Genomic DNA, 26914 nt, shown 5'->3' with positions numbered 1-26914 from the left:
TCTTGCCAATCATCTGTTTGACTTTGAACAAAGCACCCGAGTCCTCTGGACTTGCACAGCGCTTCTTAGAAGCTTGATGGGCACTGCACAAGCAAGACGGACTTTTTTAACGTAAGCACCCGTTTGTGTAATTCACACGACAGTTTCTGGCAGCCAGAATATAGCAGCCGTGCCTATGAATGTAGTTGATCTGGAACCCCGAACCGTCTCTTGGGAAATTCCCAGGGACTCAGGAGGCTTCTAGTGCTCAGCAAGTACATGCTGCCAAAATATGTTCTAGCGAGTGTCGTGAAAGCATTTGTTCTCCGGGAGGGAGGCATATCAGAGTGCACCCTTGTGTGAAGATTTCTGGTGTGAGCGAGGCAGCCCCGGCGGGATGGGGTATGCTGCCATATCGTTTCTGCAAAGACCAGATGCACGTTTCTCCCTTCTTCCTTTCCTCCCTCTTTCTCCTTCCCTCTGGACCTCCCTTCCTTCCTCTTTTCACGCCCTCTTTCACATTATCTCTCCCAGGATCTCCAGTCCAAAATCCTTCCACAATTCTCCCTCTTGTCCTTCATTTCATGCATGCGTGCTAGAAACCCAGCCGTTCCTGGGCTCTCTTCTACAGAAAGCCTTGTAAATGTTGCCATCATGCACTGGTCCCCATCCCTGCCCCCAAGCCCACAGAGGATGCTATATGGGCATAACCTTCTGAGGGAACCGCTTGGGTGGGCATCACCCCAGCATTGCCATTATGCCCCAGAGACAGTACATTTAGACAGTCCAGGGCAGGCACAGGGACAGGGGTCCAGGACGACTTACCCTGGAGACTTCCTTCTGCATGAACCACATCATCAGGAGATCATTCTGTAAGAGCGCCTCCCTGTCTGGGACTTTGTGTCTCCTGCCTCACACCTTCCATCTGAACGTCTTGACTCCCCCTCTCCTACAGCCTCAGTCCTCTCCACTGCACGCTTAAACTCTGCCCCCGTTCCCCCAATCCTGCCCTGCCGCAGGGCCTTTCCATTTGTGACTCTTCTCTGGAGTCACCGTTTCCTGACTCGGCCTTTCCCTTTCCTTTCGGTTTCTGATGTCCCCCCAGATCACCCCAGCCCTTGGGCACATGCTCGTCCCTCTGCCGTGCACACACACATACCGTGTACTCTTCTCCATCACAGCTTTTTCCACGCTGAACTGTCACTTCTGATGAGATCATTGTCATGGCCGCCCCCACTCAGACTCCTCACTGGGGCAGGAGCTCTGCCTTGTTCATCCTGGAACAACCGGTCCCTGACACAGGGCTCCACGTACCAAATATTTGTTAGGAAAGCGAGTCACGAGCATGCGTCCACAGAGGTTGCGAAGCACCTGGACTCTCTGGTCTGGGACAAGGTTGAGCAGTATCCTTTTGTGTCCCCTACTTGGAGCCCACAGACTCCCACCCAGCAGGAACTGGATGTTTCCAGAGTCAGAGCAGGAACAGCCATCCTGGAGGCTCCTCTGCATTCCAGAAGTGAATCTGGGATGGCCAAATACAGGTAGGACAAGGGGCATGACTCTGCGCGGGACACAGACATGGAAAATTCTGCCAGTGTTGCTTAAGAAGTCTAGGCCCTGGGAAGAAGGTGTCGAGGCTGGTTGGATCCCTCCTTCCCTTCAGGACAGTGCTCAGAGGGAGGCCACTTGCCCATGATGGCACCACCCTGCAACCAATGAGATGGGTAAGGGGAGGCATGACATGGCACACACCAATAGAACCTCAAGTGACAGGGAAGAGGTTGAATGGAGCAGGTTGTGGTGACAAGGAGCTGTCTCCTCAATAGCACACACACACAGGCCAGGCCCAGAACCCCTCACTCCCTACACAGCAGTGGCTGAATACACAACGACACAGCCCAACACACAATGTCCTTAGTGGAACTTCGTGCTGAGGCTTTGGGCCCTGGCCGCCACGACGTTCCTCAGACTCTCTTTGCCATGATGACACATTTGCTCAGGCCCTTTGTTTCTGGTCCCTTTCAGCTCCAGCACTAGACACGCTTCATCTGTCAGTCACAGTGCTAATCACAGTGTCTCACTGGACTGTCTTACCGGAAGGGTACATGTCATCTCTGAGACCTTGAGGAAGTTGGCATACCTGTCTGAACTTCCATATTGCCTTCTATAAAATGAAATCTTTGAGTGATCACCTACACGTTCAGTGACCCCATGCCTCAAGGGACAGGTACACTCACAGGTAAATGCTGCCAGCCCACTGCCTAGTGTCAATTCCCCCAGGGCACTGCTGCCCTTAGGGCCATGTCCCGACCCACATCCTATTCCATCTCCTAAGTCACTGCCTGACACCACTGTCCTCTCATTCTGACCAAAGCTGTGTCCTTTCACAGCCCAGAACTACAAAATCGGTGGGCTGACTAGAATCCCATGGCCCAGGGCCTTGGGGGACAATATCACTACCTTAAGACCCAGGACAGACTCCACAGGCTCCAGATCATCCTGTGCACACCCGGGAAGATGCTTGAGACCTGGACACTGGGACACGCAACTAGTTTCCCATGGAGTTTCCTCCCTCTGGAGATCCAGGACAGCAGTGATCAACTATCTGTGGGACACAGCTTTATGTCCCGGTGTCCCGGGCTGCCTCCCGGGAGCCAAGCTTAACTTCTGCCACTGCATAGAACAGAAGCTGGGCTCTGCTTCTTTGCAGTGACCAAGTCCCCACGCTTGCCTGGTCTCATGCTCCTTCCCTCTGCCCCTTTGCCAGTCTCCCTTCACTCCTTAATCCTCCCAGGAACACTTCCCTGGCTCCACTCTAATCTCCAGGGCTGGCGGGCAAGACCTCAGACTGAGCACTGTCACAGCCCTGAGTCTTCTCTCCTGTCACTGTCACTCTCACTGAACTTGTGCCTTTCCTGGCCTCTCCCCAACACAGACCTGGAGACCACCTCTGAGTACAGGCTCTCAGGAATGACCAGCCTTGGGCCCTCACTGCTTACAAAATGGATTCACTTACACAGCACCTCTCGTATTTCAGCCCTCAGGTGGGCCAATGTTTAGGGCACCAAACACATCGCGTGCCATGGTGGAGGACAACAATAGGATCCTGTGCTGCTACTGTGGATTTTTGCCCCCTCCTTGGAGACCCACTCATGGGTGGTTACTCAATGTTTAACGGCATGTTGGATTTTGACCCAAATTCCACTTCCGGGTACCATTTCGAGGGAAACACGGCTCCTGGCAACAAGGATACTAAAGAAACATTTGAAAATGTTGAAAAGCATAAAGAAAAAGTAATAAACCTGCACGAAGATCCTTTTGTGTGGAAATAATCACAGTGAGGGAGACGTGGAAAGGGCTCAGGCGGCCGAGGCAAGATGGCGATTGAGGGGGCAGGGCCAGAACAAAGGAGCATGAAGAGGGTCTTGTAAGGAGGTCAACTTCCTGGTTGACAAGAAGTGCTTGTGCACACAGTGAGACAGACACTTTGTGCCCGTTCTCTTAGGCAGGAGATCCAACAGAAAAACTCAAACACATGGGTAGACAGAGGGGGCATCCATCAATAACGGTGAGGAGAGTGTGGACAGGGCAGGGGGGAAAGAAAGGAATAAATTCCAAAGATCACACAAAGAAGAAGCAAAAGTGCCCCCCGGCATTTCTGGCTCTGGGGCTCCTTCACCTCAGAGAAGTCTGTCTCTGTTGCTTTTGCAATCAACCTGCTGCTTGCTCACTATCTCTATGTCTTGTTCTTCGGTCCTTTGCGGAATGGAGACATTGAGCCCAGCACCCCTACAGGGTAACAATGGCACTTTGTTGAGAATGCTGTGCACAAGTTAAAAGTGATGGGATAGTTCTCCAGGAACTGATGGGAAAGGTTCACCTGGACATCCTGCAAAAGCCAAGGTGCAACTTCCCACACTACATGCGGCATGATCCTTAGATGTATGTGAACACTCAATTGGGGAATTCTTGAAGAAACACACTAGGCTGATCGTCAGGGGAGTGGTGATGGAGTGGGGTGGACAAGGAAGACCACCGTTTCATCTGTGTTCTTTAGTGGCGTTGGGGGAGATTGCATGCAGGGGTTATTTTGTGTAAGCAAGACAATATTAAAAATGTATGGCAGGTCTGTAAAGAGTAGTTGTGTTATAAAAGGAAACTGTTACTATTGTCAATAATAAGAACCACAACCCACTTTGAAGAGTTTCTGAGAAACTGCTTGCAAGACAACAGAGTTTTATTGAGACCCTCCCACGTACCTAGTGCTTCCCCGTAGATCATTACCTGCAGTTCACCCTGCGGATTCTCAGGGCTGACGGGATCCGGCTGGGCCCTTCACCCTGTAACGTGCTCTCCAAATGAAAGTTCCAATTTCCATCCCTACGCTCTTTGCATTTCTGCACCTTATGAGGTTGGGGGCTGTCGTGGTAAGTGCTTCTTGATGTGAATCCCACCCACAGTGCAAGAGTCTGCTCAAGGATGCTCGTGGACCCACCCGCACCCTCCTGGTCCATTGGAGGCACTTGCAGAGAGGCAGTTTATGTTCTCCAGGAGATTCAGGAAGAACAGGAAACCCAAAGAGGTTGGGCGGGGTTGTCAGCCTCACCCCACACTGGATTCTGGGGCAATGGGCTGCCTGACCACCGCGAGCAGCCCCAGACTCATTGTTAGTGAAATCCCAAGTGGCTGCCATAGTCTGCTCCAGCTGCCTCAACAAAATAGCACAGACCGGGTGACTGCAACAACAAAAATTTATTTTCCCAAAATTAAGCAGGTTGGCGACAGCAAGGTCAAGGAGGTTGGCAGCTTGGTCTCAGGCTTTGCCTCCTTGCTAAGTCATCGTGTGACCTTCCCACCATGGGTGCGTGCATGTGCAGAGACACACAGCTAATTCTCTAGGGTCTCTCTGTAGAATGACATTAATCCTATCATGTCAGGGTTCGCCCTTTAGGACCTCATTGAACCTTACTCGCCCCTAAAGGCTCTGCCTCCAAATGCAGTCACACTGGGAGTGAGGGCTTCACCACATGAATCACATGAATTGGGGTGGGGCGGGGACATGTGATTCAGTGCATAGCAGGTGGGACACTTTCTAGTGTCCCTGCTCCCCTGCCATCCAGATCACAGATGTCACTTCCTTGAGATACTGAGAGATACACCTGGTCCCTCATTCAACCTTGAAAGCAGCCAACTACTGCTGACCAGTGTCATCAGTGGAGTGGGGGAGTGAGTAACCCTGCCCACGCATCGCCACTGCCTTTAGCACCACCAGTGATGACAGAAACCATGGACCTGGCCCTGGGCACAGATGCCTAGAGCATCTCAGAGGACAAGACCTGGGGATGGATCCCCAGGACTGATCCCAGGCCCTGAGGAAACTCACTCAGAAACTGCAGCATAAAGGGGCTCAGGGGCTCTGTGGGGGGAGAGGGGTGTTTTCTGGTCTTCTTCTGCCACCTGGTGGTTCCTCAGTATGTTGACATGGGCACAAAAGGAAACCTGGAGTTGGACTTTGGATCCTGCACAGAATGGGGCCTTTCTCCCTGGGAGGTAAGGGATCCATCTGCCCAGGAACTAGGAAGAAACTCCCCACTTACCAGTCCAGTTTCCTCACATGAAGATTAAAGTTATGCTGGGAAATGACAGTGTAGTGATTTGGGTCTTGGTTTCTATCCATTATCTTTTAAAATAGCAATTTAAAGCAAGCTTGCTCTTTAGCACGTAAACACAACTCACACAATGTGACTCTATTCACATAGCTAGATGCAGACACAGTAAGAAACATCTCTTTCACTTGTTCACTGGTTCCCGTTCCACAAACGCCACCATTTCCATGAAGTGCAGTAGGAGCAAGCCTCATTGGACTGGATTCACGGAAAGGGAGGTGTGGAGGACAGACAGGGAGACCATTCACTTCAGGGAGGAGTTTCTGAGCATTTGGCACAACTTGCCCAGAGACTCCCAAGGTTTTGGTCAAAAGTTGTGTGTAAATCAGGTACTCACGTACATGACAGCCCAGGGCTCTTGTCCGTCTGATTTGCACAAGATCCCATGGAGGACAGAGCTGCCTGGTTCCGTTGGCACCCTCCTCTCTAGGCCATCCCCTTTGCATTAGGGCTTGGTCAACACCTCTAATGTTGCTAATGATCTCCTTTTCAAGCCAGTGACCGCCCCCTGGTGGAAGGAGTTCTGGACGTGAAATCCCACCTGCAGTTTCAGGGAGAAGTCTGGCTAGCATGCTTTCAGAATCCTTCCCCAACCCAATCTCTAGTACTCTGGATCCGTCTAGGATACTGATGTGACACACCACAAACAGAGGTGCTGGCTGAGGTCCCACCAGGTTTGCAGTTGATAGGTATTCGGGGGAAAAATAAATCTCCCAGCAGTTACCTCTGCTCTTTGAAGGTGTACACAGCCTGAGCTACCCGTCCACTACTTACAAATGACTCATTTTATACATCAGAAACACATCATCCATGAGGCTCAGCTGTTAAGTGCGTGGAAACCTACGTAGAATAAAACGACAATAGTGCTTGCATGAAGTCAGGTGACCGGGAACACCCAGCTTGCCTCGTACTGAAGGATCTTCCAGGACATAGTACTGGCAGTAAGAAAAGCGCAGTGGTCTGGGACAGTGAATTACCACTGTGCACAGGGGAAGGTACTTTGTCAAACATGGTGAAGTATCCCTAGATGTCTGCACATCCTCTTCTCCCAGGGGGCCCCTCCTTGCTTTTCTGCCCAAGCAGCAGAAACCTGGCTTGGGCCTGTTGGGATGGCCAGGGGAGATAAGGAAAGGAAGCAAAGACAGATTGGAGGGCTGGGAGTAAGGGATACAGGAACACAGGGGATGTCACATGCGAGAAATGTATCCAGTGCTTAGCACGGTGTACTGGGCAATGGAAGGGAGGAACAATGGGGCAGAGGCAGAGGGGCTGGGGGTCAAGTAGGGGACAGGTCTTTGTTCTCTTTGCACCTAGCCAGGAGAGGAGCTCAGCAGGTCTCTAAAAGGCTTGGTTCCTCCAGGTACATCACACACTTCTGGAAGCATGATCTTCACTCCCTTTCTCCCACCTGCTGACCTGGTGAGTCTGATTTCCCTCCAATGTGTGGAGTGCCCTCTGAGGGGCTGGGGGTAGGGTGGTGCAGGTCCCTGCTGTGGTCCCAGCACCTGGAAGGGGATTGGGGCAGCACATCACAGTTGCTAAAGGAGGTAACAGAGCCAGCGATGGCATGGACGTTTGGGATGAGGTGGTGGGCTCTATTTTGCAGACTGTGAAAGGCCCACATAAAACCTCTGGGAAACAAGTTCCGTATGAAAACGTGCAGAGCCCATCCAATGGCCCAGGTTGTCCAAGGGATCCTGCTCTTGCACGCAGGCCTTGGAAGAGCCAGTTCCACAGACTACTGGCATTTGTGACCACGTCTTTCAGGTGAGAGCTCAGAGCCCGCCCCTGGATATGGCTGCTGGCAGCCACGCCTAGCTGTCTCTTTTCCTCTCCCACCCTGACAACTCCAGGGCAGGCCTGAGTTCCAAAGGGGCCACTTGTCACTCTGCTTTCCTTCCTAGAGGGGGATACCAGATACTGCAAAACTGAGAACACAGAAGCTGCAGAAACAGAGCCATGATTGGTAACCTAGCCCCCTCTGCTGCCCCCACCCCGCCCCTGCTCTCCAGGTTCTTTGGTCACCAGGCCTGAAATAAATGCTGGCACTCTTGACTGGTTTTGCTTCGTGGTATTTGCTTCGTCACTTTCAACATTGACGCCAGCCTTGGGTGCCCTGGGGTGTTGGCTTCGGTGGGAGTGGGTCGTGGAGGGACAGAGCGAGCATCTTCCTCAGCCCTGTGAGTCTGTCCACGCTGCTCCTTGAGGCAGTGCTGCGTGCTCCTCCCTGGGTCCTGATTGGAATGCTTGGAGGCCAATCCACAGTGAATTTCCCACAGCTGGTAGTTCCGACCTCCAGGGGGCACTTGCATGGAGGAATGAGGAGGCAGTAACATGGCTCTTTCCCCTGCAGTGCACACCATGTTCACATCCCAGGAAACCTGGGCAGTGATTTTATACGGGAGGGGCAGGGACAGGTGTTGGAAAAAATCTGTGGATCCCGAGAAAAGGTGTCAAAGTCCTGTGCTTCTAAACTGCTCCCAAGCTCTCCCTGCCCCTCAAGACAGAGCCCCTCCCACAGAGAACCTCTTCTGTGAGTGGACTGTTCTTTGTCATATGATGAGATACATTAGTCTTCCTGAGGTGGCCTTGATGTGTCCTGTAACCTATTATCCTCCAGGCAAACATATAAGGGAGGTCGGAGCATCATTGTCCTTTGAATCTAGCAGAGTGTTTGAGGCCATGTTTGGAACTGGGACACCAAGAATCACTAGTCTAGCAGAGGACCAGTGGGTCCTGTGGACTCACTGGAATGCGAGATTGGATGTCACAGAGGCCCCATCGGATCTCGTTCATCTGTTTTCTTACTGAATGGGGAGTTGGATCTTTGGGGCTCCTGGGGCGGGTCCCTCGGCCTCCCAAGGTCAGCAGCTTCACTGTCTCTACCTCCTCCAGGGAGAACCCCACTCTGGAGCAGCCTCCCCCAGCTGCCTGACCCTCCTCCCTGCTGCCATTTGCTCTGGCTTTCTCGTGGTTCCCTCCCATTAAGAAGAAATCAATCTAGAAATATTTGTTGACTTTTGCAGCATTGACTTTCCTACTCCTCCCCAGAAGGACATTCATTTCATTGGCATGAGAATGGCTTCTGGGGAAGGGGAGGAGCTTGAGAGCTAGCCACGTGGTTGGACCTACACACTTGGTCCTTGTCAAGCAACAGCAATGCTTCCCCTATGTACCTGTTAGGGTACTATGGCCTGCAGATATTGCTTTTCCACAGATGTCTTGTAATGACTTTGAGGACAATCCAGTGTAAGAATGAGCAAAGGTATTCTCTCTCCCCTATGGTGCCCTCATGTCTGACGGTGGTTGTGGGCTGCAGAGGGGGAGTAGGTGCCTTGGGAACCTGAGGAAAGGCCTTAGATCGATGTACGCCCAATCGGCCTCAACCAACCAAGCCTCAAAGGAACACACAGCGCTCCCCAAACACTCCTCCCCTTTCCTGCAGACTGCACACTCACGTATATGACCCCTCACCCCCACCAGCCTCTCCTTGACGTCAGCAGAAGAAAGCGAGCAAGGGGTTAGAGTGCAGTGTCCTCTTGACTCTATGTGTACTAGAGGAGGCCCTGAAAATACTGGTGCCAGATTCCATGCCCTATGTGTCTAGGGCCAGAAGGCTTCCCAAGGCCCACAAGTGGGTATGTAGAATGTGCACATCAACCTCAAGGACCGAAGATAACACAGGCCAATTTTTATGATCACTGTAGCCACCAGGCACCATTCTAAGGCATGGAAAACACCTATCCTGGAAAAACCATGCTATGTTGGCCATTGTAAGTTTGGCAGGGCTGTGCTTTCGTCAGATCCCCCTGCGCAACAGCCCTCTGTGGCATCCACGGTCAACCAAACGGGGTTTAAGTTCCTGGGTCTGACCGTCAGGGCTCTTGCTGGCTGCACTGCAGGCTGGTGTAGAATGTTCCCTCACCCCTCCCAACAGTTTTCCTGGGACATCAAGGGGATCCCTTATTGCATCCACACACCCAGGCCTTTGGTGCTTTAGAAACATAGCTGTAATCGTGCCAACGCCTTCATTATGCTCTGAGCTCCAACCCTCCCAGAATATAGGGGAGAACCTCTAAGCTCAGCAGTTTCTGGGGAACAGCTCTCATGAGTGGACCCTCACCCCTCACCTGTCACTCCTTAGGGATGAAGAATCAAAAGCACTCGGTATGTGCAGTGCGCAACCTACACAGGGACCGGAGTCCAGACCTGCTGCAGCTGGAGTCTTCTCCCTGGCTCATCTCAGAGCCAGGAGCAGCTGCTTTCCAACAAGTCTTTTTCCACTCGGAGTTCTTCTCTCGGTCCTAAGGTCCGCCAACTGAGCATCCTGGCTCCTCACTCCCAGATCATCTCTCTCACTTTCCTCAAATTCTACCCTTCCAGTTCCACCCAAGAACATGGAATCCTCCCAGTGCCTGCAGGGACTTTGTATTTACTGTACTACTCCTCTAAGTGTTTCCAATCTCACATGGCACCTCATGACAAGGAAGCCCCCTGCCTCCCAGGTGCCCACCTCCCAGGGTTAAATTTCTCTCCTCTGGGTTCCCTCACCAGCTGGTTCACATCCTCATCCCAGCATTTCATACACCAAACTGCCACATCTGACTGCTTCACTTCTGTGACAGCCCCATCTAGACTCTCAGATGTGGGACACAGGCCCGGTCTGGTGTATTCTTGTGTCTCCGGTGCCCAGCACAGTGCCTCACATATCATAAGCGGTCAGTAACTGCAAGTTGAATAAATGAGTCCATGAGCAAGGTGTCTCATTCATGAAATTTTTATTTTCCCCTACATTCCAGAAAACTGTGCAGATACATGTAAATATCAGTTGTTTTGTGTACGTCAGACGCTGACCAGTTCTTTATTTTATCTTTTTATATTTGGACGGGGAATCATTGTACTGTCAATCCTTCCAACTTTCAAACTACGGCTTATTCCAGCACTCTAATATGTTCCAGACATACAATGTTTATAGTCTCTCACTTTCTTTCACACAACAGCAAATCTCTCCTAAAACTGGAATGAAGAAGAGGAAAACATTTGAACCCAGATGCTCAACTTAAATGCTCGATGGAATGTCCAGAAAACCAAGGATTTTGAAAGACTGGTTATGTCTGACTTTCGTTTCAACCGTGGTCTAACGTTTTCATCCTTTAGGTGTTTTGGCTTTTGCCGTGGGGGTGGGAATGGTACCCCAGACCTGGCGCATGCTAGGAAAGTGCTTCCCCATCCAGCTACATCCCCAGCCTTTATCATTTAACTTGAACCAATTTGTGCCTGTCGGATATTTATCAATAGAAAGGGTGGGCACTAAAGCAAACAGAACTTTGAAATGTGCAAACTGAAAGCTCAGTCACCAAGAACCACAAATAGAACTGGAACACAATTGCCACGGGCACTTTGTCCTCCCTGACTCCACTCTACCCCTGGACTCTTTGCAAGTCAGAGCCCGGTTCTTTTTCTGCTCCAGGGTCTCTTTTTCTACCCACAACAAAACAGAGCAAAGACTTGGCCTGGGCCTTCCCTGGGGGCAGCAGAAGCCTCTGATGCTAGCCTGAGAATGGGACCTTCACTGGCACTGTCCCCGGTACTGATCATTGCTCCCGCCATGGCTCTAGCCCTGGCACTGGCACTTGCTTGTATCGGTACTGGTGCTGATGCTTCCTTGCTTCAGCCATGGCATAGGCCCTGGCTCTGGAACTGGCACTAACACTGGCACTTGTCACATCGCCACCAGCAGCTGTGTCTCGGGCACCGGGTATCTCCTCCTCTTCTTTCAATGCCTCATTTACTGCCACGGAAAGGATCTGGGGTAGGTGTCATTCACCTTGGCCACAAACTCCAGGACTTCCATCTGTCTTGTTTCCTTTGAGAGCCCCACAAGAACACCGAGCACAGGGGCCTGCTGTTGCACACCTACTTGCGCACCACGTACTCTCGTGTTGCACACAAGCTTTGGTGACCAGCTTTGGCGACGGCTCCCCACGGATGAAATGCTTTCTAGGCGAATAAACCTGCAACACCCTCAACACCTCCCAGAACACCTCCTCAGGGACACTTTTTCTCGCCTGCATGAAGATCAGTCCAGGGTAATCATCAGAAGCCCAGTCTGTGGTGGGCCCTGGTCGCCTGTCAGGCCCCAAAGCAGGGCAGCATCGGTTTTCCTGATCAGGACATAGGAGTGCTCTGTCGCATCAAGTTCCTTCACCTAGGACCCAAAGACTAACTCGGGGAGGTCAGAGGCTCTCTTGAAAATCTCGGGGAAGAAGCTCCTGCACCTCTGGATGACACACTTCAGCATGTCTGCCCTTTTGATCGGCACCGTCTTCGCGTTCTGAACCAGCAGGTACTGCACCAGCAGCTCAGCTACTTTCTAGCTCCCGGGGTCTCTGGGCATGCGCACCAGGGATGTTGGGGCCCGCGGGGTACTCGGCGCGGGGGACCCTAGGGGTTGCTGGGGTCCACAAAAGCAACTTGCCGAAGCACCTGGGCGGGGGCTACGTGCCTCAGAAGAAGTGCTCTCGGGGCTGCGGGGAGCAGAGCACTTAGCGGCCCGCTGCAGGCGCCCCCGTGGGGATCTCTTGGGCAAGGAGGAGAGGAGGAGGAGGAGGAGGAGGAGGAGGAGGAGGAGGCCAGGGGGCCTCTGAGACCCGCAGGCCCTGGGTGTCACCTCTACCGCGGACGTTCTCACCTGCGGCTTTGGCTGGCCCAGGAAGCAGGAACTCTGGGAAGAGATGCGCGTCCACGGGCATTCGGCGGCCGGCCGGAGCGCAGTGTGTGAGGCCGCGAGGACTGTGACGTCGCCGCAGATGCTGCGGCCGCCGCCGAGAAGACCCGGAGCCCCAGGGTCTGCAGTCGGACGGAGGCCGCCGCCCTCAGACCCCGAGGACCAGGCGGCGGGGAGGGGAGGGGGCCAAGCCTCCTCTGCCCGGGTCCTCCCGGAGCTGTGGGAACGCGCGGCCTCCGCCCCGCAGTGCCTCTGCCGGCAGGGGACGGTACTGCAGGCTGGGGCCGGAGGGATGCGGGGGCGCTGCTGCCAGAGGTGGGCTGGCCGGTGAGAGGATTGCAGGAGACCAGGAGCCTCGAGGCCAGGCCCGCAGTAAACCCCCAATAACTTGCTCTCGGCTCCTGGAAAGAGTCGGATCCTTCTGGAGGATCGTCGCCTCGCTCTTCCCTTGTGGAGAAGGCTCCCTTGGAGTCGTCTCACGTCCCCACAGTAGCATTTTCTCCAGCAGTGGCCCCTGACCCTTCAGCTCCAGGTAACCTACCTGAAGTCCCAGAGTGCGTTGTTCAGTGCCTGGCCCCTGGTAAGCCCTTAGCAACGTTGCTTTGCCTGCGTTTCATTATTAGAGCCTACACCGTGCCCACACGGCCTGGACCCTGTGGTCACCCAGATGGAGAGGAAAGACCTGGGTAACAAGCGACCTTGGTGCAGAACTGCAGGCTAGTTCTTTTTCTTGGTGAGTAGTGACTCTTTGGAGGAAGTTAGCAGTTCTTTTGCGTATTGTTTCTCTCCTAGTCAGTGCAGGCAGTCACTGTCAATGAGAATCTCACTTTCCCAGTCAATCACCATTCATCACGACGCTTTCCTACCTGTTACTTGTTCCTCTTTCTCCCGTCTTACTGGACCTCGTTCTTCCTCAAGGAACTGCTTTCTTCCACATTGCCTTTCATCTGAGCCTCAGGAACCGGACCGTCAGTAAACTCCTGGCTCTGAGGTCAGCCCCTAGGAATCCCACAAATAACAAGAAGATTTCTCCACCCCAGCAAGTGCGTCCATTTATTATCCTGTCCTGCAGCACGATTGAGCATTCCTGTTTTTCACCCTATCCTTTCTAGACAGCATCTGGTGGAGCCTCCTTCCATATACCTGAACAGTCTCTTTTACTGCAGCGGTTTTTATACCTCAGTATGACATTTACTAAATTTCCGTACTACTGCTTCAGGGCTTTCAGGTTTTTCTCCATTGGTCAAAATTCAATTGCCGCTCATTCCACTATAGAGATTCAAAAATTGTTCTTATGTTAAATCCCCTCTCGTTTTTCTCCCCTTTCAAAAGTTCTTCAAGCACTGTGGTGGCCAACTCCACTAAACCCAGCGAAGATTGGAGGCTGAGACAGGAGGGTGGCAAGTTCTAGGGCAGCCTGAATGACTTAGTGAGACCCTGTCTCAGAATAAAAAAAATAAATAGAACTGGGTATATGGTTCAGTGGCAAAGTGCCCCTGGGCTTGTTGCTCAGCACACACACACACACACACACATACACACACACACAAACACACAAAGGTAGGGAAAATTTTCAAATATTGTCTCTATATGAATGTCAGGTCAGAATCATTATTTCAAGTTCAAGAAAATCCTTGGCTTGAATTTTAATTTGAACTGTTTAGGATATACCATTGCCTCTGAGGAGAATTAACATTCTTCAATTATGGAGGTTTCTCATGCAAAATATCACATATTCTTTCATTGATTCTGATTGGTAATCAGAATATTTTGTTTTCTCTTTTGTAGTTTGCCTTTTATAGCTTTCTTATGTTGGTCGACAGACTTTTTAATTTCGTTGTTGGTATGAATTAGAGGGTTTCCCATTGTATCTTCTAATTATTTCTGCTATATAGGAAGCCCAGAGGTTTTGCATATTTTGTCTGGTATCCAGCCATCTTAATAAAACTTCTCCATAATTAATAGTACTGCTTCAGTGGATTCTTTTGCACATTCTTGGTAGACAATCCCGTTGCATATTACCATTACGGTCCTCACTTTCCTCTTTCTTATTCCATTGCCTAGGACTTTGGTGCCATGTGCACTAATAGGGGCCATGTGCCACTTGCTTTTTGAGAGTTTCTGCTTTTAGTGGAAAGGACTCTATGGGTTTGGGGCTAATAGCTGTATGCTGTGGGTTTCTGGTGCCACTCACACCAGTTATCCACTTATTGTCTGTCAGACCCAGAGCAATCCTTCCTTGTCCTGCCTTGTGATGCTTGCTCAAGCTGATCCCTGTTAACCTTTCTCCTATGCCAGCTAACCGAATGTCAGATGTTGTCCAAAGAGCAGTGGAGTGACCTGACAGATCCCAGCAGGAAAGTACTTCCTGTCTAACTGCAGTCTCCCACTTTTGCTGACTCAGTGCAGGAGGTCAGAGGCCAAAACAGACAAGCTCCAGCACCCCTTCAGGCTGTGCTGTCTCCCTACCGTGGCTGCCATCAACATCCTCCCCCATCCTATAGCGGCGGCCTCTTCTCCAGAGAGGTGCAAGACCCCAGCCCCTGGCACCCACTGGCCGGCTGCATGTCCTTTTGGTTGGAGGAGGTCTGATTCTCAGCTTGGAAGGAAGTGTGGACATCCCTACTCCTCTCTTGGCTGCTCTTTCTCAACCTGCAGGAAGGAGCTCCTTTCTTGTACCCCCTATTTCTGGACCCTTAAAATTCCTCTTTCACTCCTTTCAGCAGTGTCTGCTTTCTGCTTAGCAATTCTTTGCATCCAGTGTTCTCCATCCAGAGAGCCAGGATAGTTTCTGCCTCCTGGTTGGACCCTGACACACCTACCGATTATCAACCTAGACATATTGTCGTTTAAACCAAACCTTCCAGGGGTTTCTTGTTCCATTGGGAAGTACGTTTAAAATGCTATCCAAAGACTTTTCATCTTCTGTCAAGTTATCCACATGACTTTTCTCCCATAACAACTTTCTAACTGTAAAGAAGCAGCCTAGGATAAACACAGAAAGCATGGGCAAAGAGAGCAGCGTTAGAAACCTTTGCAAGTGGGAGGGGACAATACAACTTTCTTTAAAGCTGTCCTTGGTAAATCCATCACTGTACACTCTCATTAATACACTGCAAGTACCATGCATCACTCTCTTCATCACCCCCTAATCCCAGGCCATTGGCCAGGTGGACGGTCTAGTCAGTGAATTGGAGGAGAACTCTGTTCCCTGAAACATTGCCCACCTGCATTGTGAAACTCACTCTCAGTCCTTCTCTGCTGTCCTCAGGACAAACTCACCCTACCTTTCCCAAAGGCAGAGCCAGACCAGTGACAGTGTCTCTGGGGCAAGATATTGGGGAAATCCCACACCAAAATGTTTCCCGTGTCAGAATAGGCACCACCAGAAAATAACCCAGGCCCAGCTCAGTCTGATGCTGGGCACGCTGGGCTGGGGGTGGGGAGATGCAGTCAACCTGTGTTCCTGCTCACCGCATCTCTGGGCAGCCCCTGGGCCTAGGAGACCTAGTCCTCCACTGGCCCACTCACTGCCGGTGCTGGCCTGCTCTAGAAGACCAAAGAAATTGGGTAAAGGGAAAATTGGATGAGCACATTCTTCCAGTCAGAAATTCAAACAAAAAGTAAAAGCATCTTCAACTGCTCAGCCCCACTAACAATTCGGGACACATATATGAAAACAACAAACAGAACAAGGTTGTACCCCACAAACTGGCCAAAATTATTTAAACAGATTAATGTTAACATGTTAGGAGACTGGAAACAGGTAAGCCACGTTTATTAAAATTTTAAATGTCCTTGCGTTTGCATTCTGTCACTGTGGCAAAACACCTGAGGAAAACGACTTCAAGGAGGAAGATTTATTTTGGCTCGTGACTTCAGAGGTTTCAGCCCATGGTCACTTGGCTCCACTGATTCTGGTCCTGTGGTGAAGGAGAACATCAGGGTGGGGTCAGTGTGGTGGCACAAATCTAATCACAACTTGGCCACTCTAAAGCAGGGCAAAAGAGAAAGAGCACAGGTCAGGTAGACCCTCTCGGTCACACCCACAGCAGATTTATCCACCGATGAGGTTAAAGCCCTCCTGACGCAATCACTTCCCCCAGAGCCCCACCTCTAGACATTGCTGTCCTGGAGTCCAAGCCTTCAACGCGAGAGCCTGTGGAGGACATTCCAGATCTGAACCATGACAGCCTTTGACGATAAGAATTCATTTGTGGATGTTCACCCTGAGTATGGTTGCAGGAAAAAGTACAGGACACCCAGTTCAACTTGAATTTCGGATCAACAGCAAATATTTTCTTGGTGAAGTGTTCCTCGGCCATGTTTGAGACATTACCGTAAGATAAAGCAATCACAAAATTCTAAACAACTACTCAATCTTTATGTGAAACTCAAATTTAACTAGACAGCCTCTATTATGATTTGCTCACTGTGGCAACCCGAATTCTAGAGACCCATCCAAACCCATGCACAAAGAGATGTACATGAGAATTGTTGTGGATATGTTGTTTATGATAACGAACCATAGTGAAAATGATACAAATATTCACATAGCAGAGTGCTTTAAAATCTATGCAGTGACTGAATACCACCAGAATCTAAAATATCAGGGCATCATTATATTTACTGATACTAAAAAATCCACTCTTGGGTCAAATTTTTAGAATTTGATGTGACTTAGTGAAACCTTAAAGCAAAATAAATGATGCATTCATGTAGTAAAAATTCTGTCATGTAAATGTAAAGGTCTAAGAGGATACTCATCAGCCTGTCAAGAGTGATTGCCTTTGGAGCAATGCTTTCAATTTCGGGGATTGGGCATGCACTTCCTATGGAATAGCCATCATTTCAAGGGTGACTCCAATTGCACATGAATTTTAATGTCACCAAATTATATAAATGCCAGGGTCTATCTCTGGGATTTGTGATCTTTCCTGTTGATGTATTAATCTTGTCTTGAGCCAATACAATGTTGTTCTAATCAGTACATCTTTAACATAAGCATACCTTATATTATGCCAAGTTCCTCTGTGAATTCTGTAAGGGTAGCTCTATGCACACTGTTGTTTTGCCACAAGAAAGTTTAGTTTCAGTTTGGTTGGAGAAGAAGGACCCCCTATCTGCCTCCATTCCCTTGTGACCATATGCTCCACCTGCTGCTTAGTGAAACTTCCAAATGGCTACGATCCCTGACTTATGGGCTGTCCACAGCTGACGAAACAAAATGGCATATATAAGTCCTACTGGAAAATAAATCTAGTAAATGTAATTATAGTTCTACTAGACTCACCAGTGAAAGGAGATTCTCAGGTTGGAATTTAAAAATAAGAATCAGTGCTGGGGTTGTATTGAGTGGTAGAGTAAACAGTTACATGTGCAAGGTCCTGGGTTCAGTCTCCAGATCCGTGGAAAAAAATCAGGAGTCACAAATGAATTGAGAATTAAAAGTGTGTAAAACAACATAAAATCCATCACAATTTTTTTGCAAGGGGTATACTTTCTTTTTGATCCTTGCAGCACTTACATTTAAAATTACTCACAGTAAAATACGCAAATCCAGATGGTGAGAGTGGGGATGGCTGGTCTTATGAAACATCCACCTGTGCAGCTTTCACACAGATCAGGATAGCCCATGACCTCAATCACCCCCCGATTGTTTCCTGGTGTTCCTTTGTAATCAATATCCACCTCTCCCCTGGAAGCAACCACAGTTTTATCTCTATCACCACAGAACCCTTTTGCCTATTCTGGACCTTTAACTAAGTTGAGCCACTAGATGGATGTGCTCTCTTTTTTCTGGGTTCTGTTTCTCCACATGGTGTTTTTGAGATTCATCCATCTTCTCATGGGAATCTGCAATTTTTTTTCTTATTGCTGAGTGGTATGCCAGCAGATGAATATGTCACAGTTTGTTGAATCTCTGATCAGTGATTGGTGCACCTGACCTGGTCAGCTGTCATTTTGCATGCTCCCTCCCACTTAAAGGTACGTATCAATGCGGAAACCCACTATACACCAGTTCTGTCAATCATCTCAAGTAATTCAAAGTTTTATTACTCACTCGGGAATATTCAATGTGAGGAGAGTCCCTGGAGGAGGGAGGGTTGGGGAATAAGTAAGTGAGAGGACCATCCTGTGAGACTTTTGACCAGTGCTGAAGCAAGTCCTTGTTTCAGTGTGGCACAGAGGCAGACAAAGGGCAGGGTGCAGGTGAGGTGGCTAAGAGTGAGTTTAGGAAGGTGTGACATCAGGTGGGAATTATCTTGGAGTGGGTCACATGTGAGGTATTTCCCACCAGGTCTTCTAATCGCTCAAGTTCCTTTAACATCCGACCGAGAGGAGGTACCTGGTTATAACTTGCAGGAACAGGAAGCCAAACACGGGTGCATGCTTTTGAATAGGTGCCTGATCTAAGCTCACATGCCTGGGGCCAGACCTGCTAATGTCAATGTCACACTGATTTGGTCCTAAATTGCATGTGGCAAATCCCAAAGGCTTAAACCAGCAGGCTTTGGTGTGGATGGTTTTTGGGGCATGTTTCCTGAACTTCGGTTCAGCTATCATGAGGCCAATAAGGGGGCGGTGTGTTCTTTGGTGCCAAATGTAGGCCTGGCGTCGTGTGAGGCCCAGGTGTTCAGCTATAGCTGCAGCCCTGTATATATCAGTCAGCAGAGGGAGGAACCATAAGCAGTATTCTTGCCTCAGGAAGCACAAGATGGTACATTTTAGCCCCAGTGGGAATGGAATTTGTCCTCCTGGGTGGGTATGGGAATTTCTGGTGAGGATCATCACAAAAGTGAGGTTTATGGTGCACAGAGTGGGGCACCGGGGAGGAAAAGGATAAAAGCCAGCAGTCTAGAATGTGGATGCTGTCTGGGCTGTGGCCAACCTTCAAGATATGAGGGTCGGATGGGAGGCAGTCATCATCTGTGATGTGGTGATGGGCTCCCAAAGGCCAGACTGGCTTTGAGCCAGATCCAGGACATGGAGGACATCGGTCAAGGTCAGAAAGTCTATCATCATAACTGTGCTACTGATGATTCAAGGGTGTACTATGAGCCCAGGGACACATAATTTCTTGTTCATCTTGGAACTGTTCAGCCTAAAGTAATGGCCCATGGTGTTGCAGAGGAACAATTGAACACTACAGATAGGGATGATACCATGGGTGCAATATTGCCCTGGTGGCCTAGCATCATGTGGGGGAAACTATGTCCAGATCCAAGACTTCAGCCACAATCAGGCATCGTCAGGCTTGTGACAGAAAAGTTCCACAGAAACGTTTTCAAGGTTGTAGGGGTTGTTCTGGACATTGGGATCTATCTGCTCATAGCAGTGTTCCAGGGCTGTGACAGGCTGCCCAGACTTTAACTTTGCATGGTGGTGAAGAGGTAGCCTCAGGAACGTTGTTTTAGAATATTGGCTTCAAGGCCCGGCTTGGGATATTCCTTGCCTTCCTTCAAGATCTGCATGGTGATAAGCAATGTTTTGTGTGCCAATACCCCTTTTTCGTGTCAGGAAGAGCCTAAAATTAGCTGATCTTTAAATACACCATGACTGGCCAGAGTTTTAGGGGCTAGTAGTGCCTGCTTTCCAGAAGTGTGGGAAAGTAATGTTGAATATGAAACTGTTCCATCTATGGACAGTAGTTTCCAGTTCATTATCTGCAGTTGGTCCAGGGTGATTATCCATGGATCCAAAAAGCACAGGGGAATGACGTATAGTGGGTAGCTTCAGAGCTGGGAGTCATTGTTGGGCACGTGTGACTTGGAGTCCAAATGTGTTCATATGGCAACTTTTGCCAATGTGGGAAATTCCATGGGGTTCTTTTGGCTTGCACAACATTTTGAGTTTGAATTAACTTGTCATTCTTTGGATCAGGGCATCCACTGACCACTTATAGGGGTAGCGGGTTTAATGGGTCTGAGACCACAATGAAATCAAATAGAATAATGGGCTCAATGGGGTAAGTCAGGGGAGTTGTATGCCCTTCCTTATGTTGCCTGTAATCCCTCTTAGGGGAATGGAGCCCCCGTGTGAATTGGGATGGACCCCTAGGGATTCAAGCTTCCTGAGAGCCTGTATTGATTCACCCACAAAATGTTGAGTATTATGAGGGATGAATGGACTGCCAAGTTTCTATTTGGCCATGTGACCCTGGAGGGTGAAAGGGGTACCAAGTACAACCAAGTGCATATATTTTATGTTGAGCTAGATGTTATTACTGAGAAAATGGGGGGGCAGGGATCTAGAAATGATATTTATTGGGACAGCCACTGGGAAGTCATGGCCCAAGGTTTGCCCCAGGAATGGGTACCTCGTGGGTCATCTAAATGGTCCATTCTTGGATGCACTCTAGATCTGAGAGAGTTTCCCCTGACATGACATGATTGCAGTAGCCCAAATCTAGATGTATCTAACACCTGAGAGTCCATTCTGGGTCTTGGATGATTTGGGATTTGGGAGGTTTTATCATTTGCCTCATGGGAAGTATTTTGCTTAAAGACCTTATTTTGTGCTTGAATGTTGTGGACCATGGAATCCAGGTGGTCTCATGGCTGACCAGTAGATGTGAGCCTTCCAGGTCCTCTTTCACAGTAGCTATTATTCCAATAGGGGAAGTCTTAGTGATACCCTGCTCTTTAACGAATGGTCCTAGGAAATAGGTGCTTTGTATCAGCATCTAAGGGCCATGCTTGGAGCTAGGAAGGACATTCTTTCCTTCCAGATGTGTACTGAAATATTACATCCATTGGAACTAAAAGAATTGTGCACGACTCTGTCTTTCCTCTTCAACTGAGGCCCAGCTGCCAAGGATCCTATCATTAAGTACAACATTGAAATGGTGGGCAATCCACAAGCCTATAAAAACTAAATGTAGGAGTGGAAAGCATAGGGTCCTTCTTTGCAGAATGTTGCATTCTCAGAGAGTCCTTTGAAGAGATCTGGTGGGACCCTCAATGGGTTGTCGAGAGAGAGATCTCATGAAATGCAATCTGATGGACCTCAGTATGGGACAAATTTGTTGAAGAGGCATAATACCCAAACAGATCCCTTTAGTCACTAGGTTCCTTGGAATCCTACATTAAAATTTCAATTTTCAATTAAGATCTGGGAGTTAATTTTTTCAAGATTTTAAAAATCGACACAAAATAATTGTCCAAATTTATGGGGTACAGAGTAGTAGTTACCGCTTATATACATTGTATGAGGATCAAATTGCACTAAGTAGCAGTTCCATCTCTTAGGCACTTAATATCTCTTTATCTCAGGAAACTTCAAACTTCTTTACAAACTAGGTAAGAGTGTTGTGAACTGTAGTCACCCTACCGTGTGGGAGAACATTAGAACTTATCCCCACATGTGACTCTATTTTGGTACTCATTGTCCAACCGACCCTGTCCCCCTCCATTCTTTGCCCTTGAATCATGGCTTAGTGTGTGATTACTGTGTGTCTTAGTTAATGTAATCCAACAAATGATCAAACTGGAGAAGAAAAACAAAATGATCCTGTCAATCATGCTGCATGAATCGCTGACAAAATTTAATATTTACATATGAATAAAAACTCTCAACAACCTAAGAATGTAAGGGAGCTTTCTCAAACCAATAACTTTTTTTTTTACAAAAAGTAAAACAAACAAAAAAACAAAGAAACAACTCATGAAATGTAAGAAGTGCTAAATGAGGCTTTGTCAAAATGAAAATCTTTTGCTCTTGGCAGGACCCTGCTAAATCAATTAAAAGACTGGGAGGAAATATTGGCAAAGCCTGTATTTGATCAAGGATTTGTATCTAAAGTACTCTCAGTATAAGAAAAGAAGCAACCCAATGAGAAATTGAGCACATTATTTGAAGAAACCCTTGACCAGAGAAGATATAAGGATGTCAGGTGAGCAGAGGACATGGTGCTCATTAAGTAAACACTAACTCAAACAGCAGTGAGCTTCTAGGATGCAGAGGAAGTGAAATTCTCCTATACTGCTGGTGGGGATGTAAAATGGTACAACCAATTTAGGAAGCAGCCTTCCAGTTTTTTTTGTTTTGTTTTGTTTGTTTGTGGGTGGGCAGAGACTCATATGCTGCACCGGCTGGCCTCGAACTCCTGGGATCAGGCGACCCTCTTGTTTCAGCCTCCTGAGTAGATAGAGCTAGACGTGCACACCATTGCACCTTACTGAGCAGGGAAGTTTCTTAAAAATTGGGCACACATTACCAACACACAATTCAACCGTTCTGCTCCTAGGCGATTGCCCAAGAAAAATTATGGCAAATCTCTACACAATAAGTGATTTGTGATTGTTCATAGCTGCTTTATTTGTTGTGGTCCATTTTCACATATAGTACAGCCTTATTTCCATCTAATTGTAGTCATTTAATCATCATCCTTCCCTTTGCCCACCCTAATTTTAACATTAGTCAATCGCATAGATTGTACTATTGAGTCCGCCAATCAGGGTGCAGGGCAGTGCTGCATTAGGTACATAAACAGGCAGACTGCCCATCCAGGTGCAGTTGCTAGTCAGGTTCTGTAGCTCGGCCTTCTGTCTCAAGTAAATGTTGGCCAAGCCCGAGCACTTTTGATCATGTTTGATTCCAGCAGCTCCTTGGTATTTCTAACATTGAAATGGCCAAAAAACATTAAGAACTTATTACTGACATGCCTCCCATTTTCCAACGTGGATATTCTCTTTTGTTTCAACTAGGAATACACCAATTTTGTTTAGAACTACAGGAGGCCTTCTGCTGACACTTATCTGGAAAGTCTTCACGCGAACAGGATTTCAACCAGGATTCAGCTGAATCCACTTGTGGGACTCAACTCAGTAAGAATGTGTATGCCTGAGAGCCCCTGTGTCTCACCAACCAGGAGCCAGACCAAGCCACCTGATTCTGTGCAAATGAAACTTGTAAGGGTGCCATCTTACTCATGACTGGTGGAAAATTCATACTGAAATCAATTCTGATATTCTATTGAATCCCTTCCTCCTTAGTTTCATTTTATTTCCTTAGGAATTGGGTCCCTTAGTTTTATGGTTTAGATATTAGGTGTCCCCCAAAAGCTCACATGTGAGACAATGCAAGAACCTTCAAAGATAAAATGATTGGATCAGGAAAGCCTTAAACTAATCAGGCAATTAATCCCCTAATAGGGATTAACTGAGTGCTAACTGAAGGCAGGTAGGGTGTGGTTGGAGGAGGTGGGCAGTGGGGGCATGCCTTTGGGGCATATATTTTGTATCTATTGAGTAGAGCACCTCTGTCTCTCTCTCTCTCTCTCTCTCTCTCTCTCTCCTCCTCTCCCTCTGCTTCCTGATCATCTTGTGAGCTGCTTCCCTGTGCCACACTCTTCTGCCATGATGTTCTGCCTCACTTTGAGCCCCAGGAATGGAGGCAGCTGTCTAGGGACTGAGACCTGTGAAACCATGAGCCCCCAGATAAACTTTGCCTCCCCTAAAATTGTTCTCGTCAGGTCTTTTAGTCACAGCAGTTAAAAAGGTACCTTAAACATTTGGGAATTATTGATTAATAATCAGATTTGTGTTCTTCCTCAGTGAATTTATTTTCTGGCCTTCTAACAGCTGTTCTTATAATGAGTCTGTGCTTCTAGAGTCCTTGGTGTCATCTGTCTATAAGATGATCCATCAATGAGGGAGGATAGATATACCCTCAGTAAGTCTGTCCTCCGGCCATGTGTGGTGGTACACACCTGTAATCCCAGCAGCTCAGGAGGCTAAGGCAGGAGATTATAAATTCTAAGCCAGCCTCCGCAACGGTGAAGCGCTAAGCAACTCAGTGAGACCCTGTCTCTAAATAAAATACAAAATAGGGCTGGGTGTGTCTCTCAGTGGTCCAGTGCCCCTGTGTTCAATCCCCAGTACAACCCCACCAGAAAAAAAGTCTGTCCTGGGGCTAAGGAGCTCAAAAGGATCAGAAGACCAGTGTCTTTTTCTAAGGACTTCTTGAGTCTTGTTTTCGTATCCCTGAACACAGCTTTGTTTAGATTCACTTGCCCAGAATGTGCTAGTTTTTTCTCTCCTGATTGGTGACAACTGGTCTCTTACCAAATTCCACAGTCACTAAATTACAGAAGTAGTATTTATATGGATTAATTGTTCTCATGGGGTCATCTTAATCAAATCTGCCCTTCTTCCAAGACAAATGCCTGTTTTCTTCAGTTTGGTCATCACAATGAGAACATGGGTACTGGTTCCAGACTGACACAGTTTCATGAGGGACAATTTTCAATTGTACAGCCATTTGAGGAATATTTTGACATAAAATATATTTTTCATTTCAGAGATGAATCAAAATAAGAAGTGAGTAAATCCTCATTTGGAGATGGGTTTCCCTGTTTTTCTAAAAGGGAGATGATCTTTTGTAATAGAGGAAGCAGTCCTTTCCTCATATCTGTCCCTTGGGAGCTTAATCTATATTGTCTTTTTAATTCATAGGCTGTGAGACAATTGTCAAGGTCTGGATTCTTATAGTGCCACCATTCTCAAGACAGTGTGTTTATCAAAACATTTCTCCATATCTCAACGTGTTTTTCTCATTGTGCAGGAAGCCCTACCAAATCGGTGTAAAACCTGAAAAACTTGAAATGCTTTGCTGTAGCCTAAGGAGAAGGGCCATAACAAAATCCAAGTGTGACCAAAATAAAAATGCTTCATGATATATCTCATAGCATATTGAACCAACATTGATCAAGTAATTTAATGACACTGCCAAGGGTATCTCCAATGCATATCCTACCTGTCAAAGACACCATCTCAGCAAGACTACATAGGTAAGAGATAGAGAGGAACCAAACCCTCAAGGCCCATTGGAGCACCTGCACAAGGATTTTATACAATCATTTCCAGCAACAACCTGTAACGATGTTATGATTCTTATTTTTCATTCTTTGGATGGGTGCTCTCTCTTTGCTGGAAAACTAGGGCTTTTAAGGTTTTCTAAAAGACTTTATCTTCTCCAAATTAGGAGAGTCGTAAATATGTACACCTATGTCACCAATAATGGTACCATTATTAAAATAGCAATTGAACACCCATGGCTGAAGATTCCACCATCCTTAGTACCTACAGATTTGAGTTTAATAGAGCAAATGGAATCCTCACGTGTAAGGATCAAAGCTCTCAGAAATCCTCAAACTTCCAAGAACCAAGCTATTGCCATTGGCCCTGATGTGATAAGATGCTACAGTCAATCCCGGCTAGGAAGCACAAGTTGCTTCCTCCTGAGCTAACATACATTTGGAAATGACATCCAGCCCTGCATTCAACCACAGGACAGGCTACTGTATCTCAATATCAGACATCATGTGATGCTTCCAGAGGTCTCACCCATTATAGGCTTTGTTTGCAAACCCCTCTTAAACAGCTTCTGCACAGTCTAAAAATGTGGTCTTTGAGTCTTAGGAAGTGGCACAAGAACATCAAAGAAAAAGAACTCATGGGGTACTTACTGCTCAGAACCAGCACAAAAATAAAACAAACAGGTGTTAAACCTTGGAAACATACTTTCCAATTAGGAAGTCATGCAACATTTTGCTCTGATGACTGGATGTTCCTTCATGGGGAAACCTCAAACTGAGGATCTTCGAGAATCTCCACGGGAGCTGAAGAGAGAAGTGGACATATTCTGGCTGCCAACGACTGCAGAAGAAGCAATCTACTTTAGAAGTGGCAGCATCTGCCCCAAACTAGGAGACGTGATGAATTTCTTATTTTTCTTCACTCTTTTTCTCTCCATTTATTCTGCTCCCAGTGTTACCTATTCAATTTGGTCACCCTCTACCACACTAATATGTTCTGCCTTCATTCAGCTTATCTTATTTCTGTCACAGAAGGAAAAGACAGAAGTCTTTGTAACTTTTTGCCACACTATCACTATCACTCTGAAGTTAATTGATTACTGGATGTATAGCTCCTCTCTTTCCTTAAAAGCCAAAATGTAATAGCCGTTTCATGACACAGTTCAGAAGGTAGGTTTCCTTTTACACACCCTCCTTCCCCGCGTAAATGTTCTTCTCCGTAAGCTTCAGTCTTGTAAAACAGACCTAGACTACACATCAACACAATGCTTCTGCTGAGTTCAATATGGTCTTGTCTGCAAAGCCTAGACCTTTGAGATCAGGAATAAGTGGTCTATCCAGAGTCACTGCAGCTGCTTTGTAGGAAATATCAAGTTCCTCTCAAGGAATGTGCCCATATCGAGAAACAAAATATTTGCTCAGTCCCACTGTGGCACGTGATGCTCAGACTCCCAGGGTAGTCTGGACCCCAGTGGGATACTACTTGTATGGACTTCGAGGTTACCCTCATCTGCCTCTGAGTCTGGGGGGTTCTCAAAACCGGCAGAGACTATGAGATAGTTATTTCACTGCCTTCCCATGTATTCCTGGGGAAATATCCCAGAAACCCTCACAATAAGGCAAGCATAGATGCTTGTGAGAATTCCCAAGAGAGACAACTGCCTACCTGTTTTGACACCCTCTACTCACTCTAATTCCCACAGCAGACACAATACAAGGGGA

General features: G+C 48.0%; 1 protein-coding gene across 1 annotated transcript in view; it reads right to left on the bottom strand.

Moving 5' to 3' along the window:
• Positions 1 to 12407, bottom strand: part of Dmrtc1b (DMRT like family C1B) — a 45309-nt gene extending 32902 nt beyond the window's left edge. Inside the window, 1 exon segment of the mRNA XM_053743333.1 lies at positions 12337 to 12407. The gene's annotated coding sequence lies outside the window, so the exon portion shown is untranslated.
• Between the last annotated feature and the right edge of the window lie 14507 nt (positions 12408 to 26914).

The sequence above is a fragment of the Sciurus carolinensis genome, chromosome X (genome assembly GCF_902686445.1).
Source record: "Sciurus carolinensis chromosome X, mSciCar1.2, whole genome shotgun sequence".
In the NCBI taxonomy this organism is placed as follows: domain Eukaryota; kingdom Metazoa; phylum Chordata; class Mammalia; order Rodentia; family Sciuridae; genus Sciurus; species Sciurus carolinensis.
The sequence above is the reverse complement of the archived record's forward strand: the minus strand, read 5'-3'. Positions and strand labels throughout refer to the sequence as shown.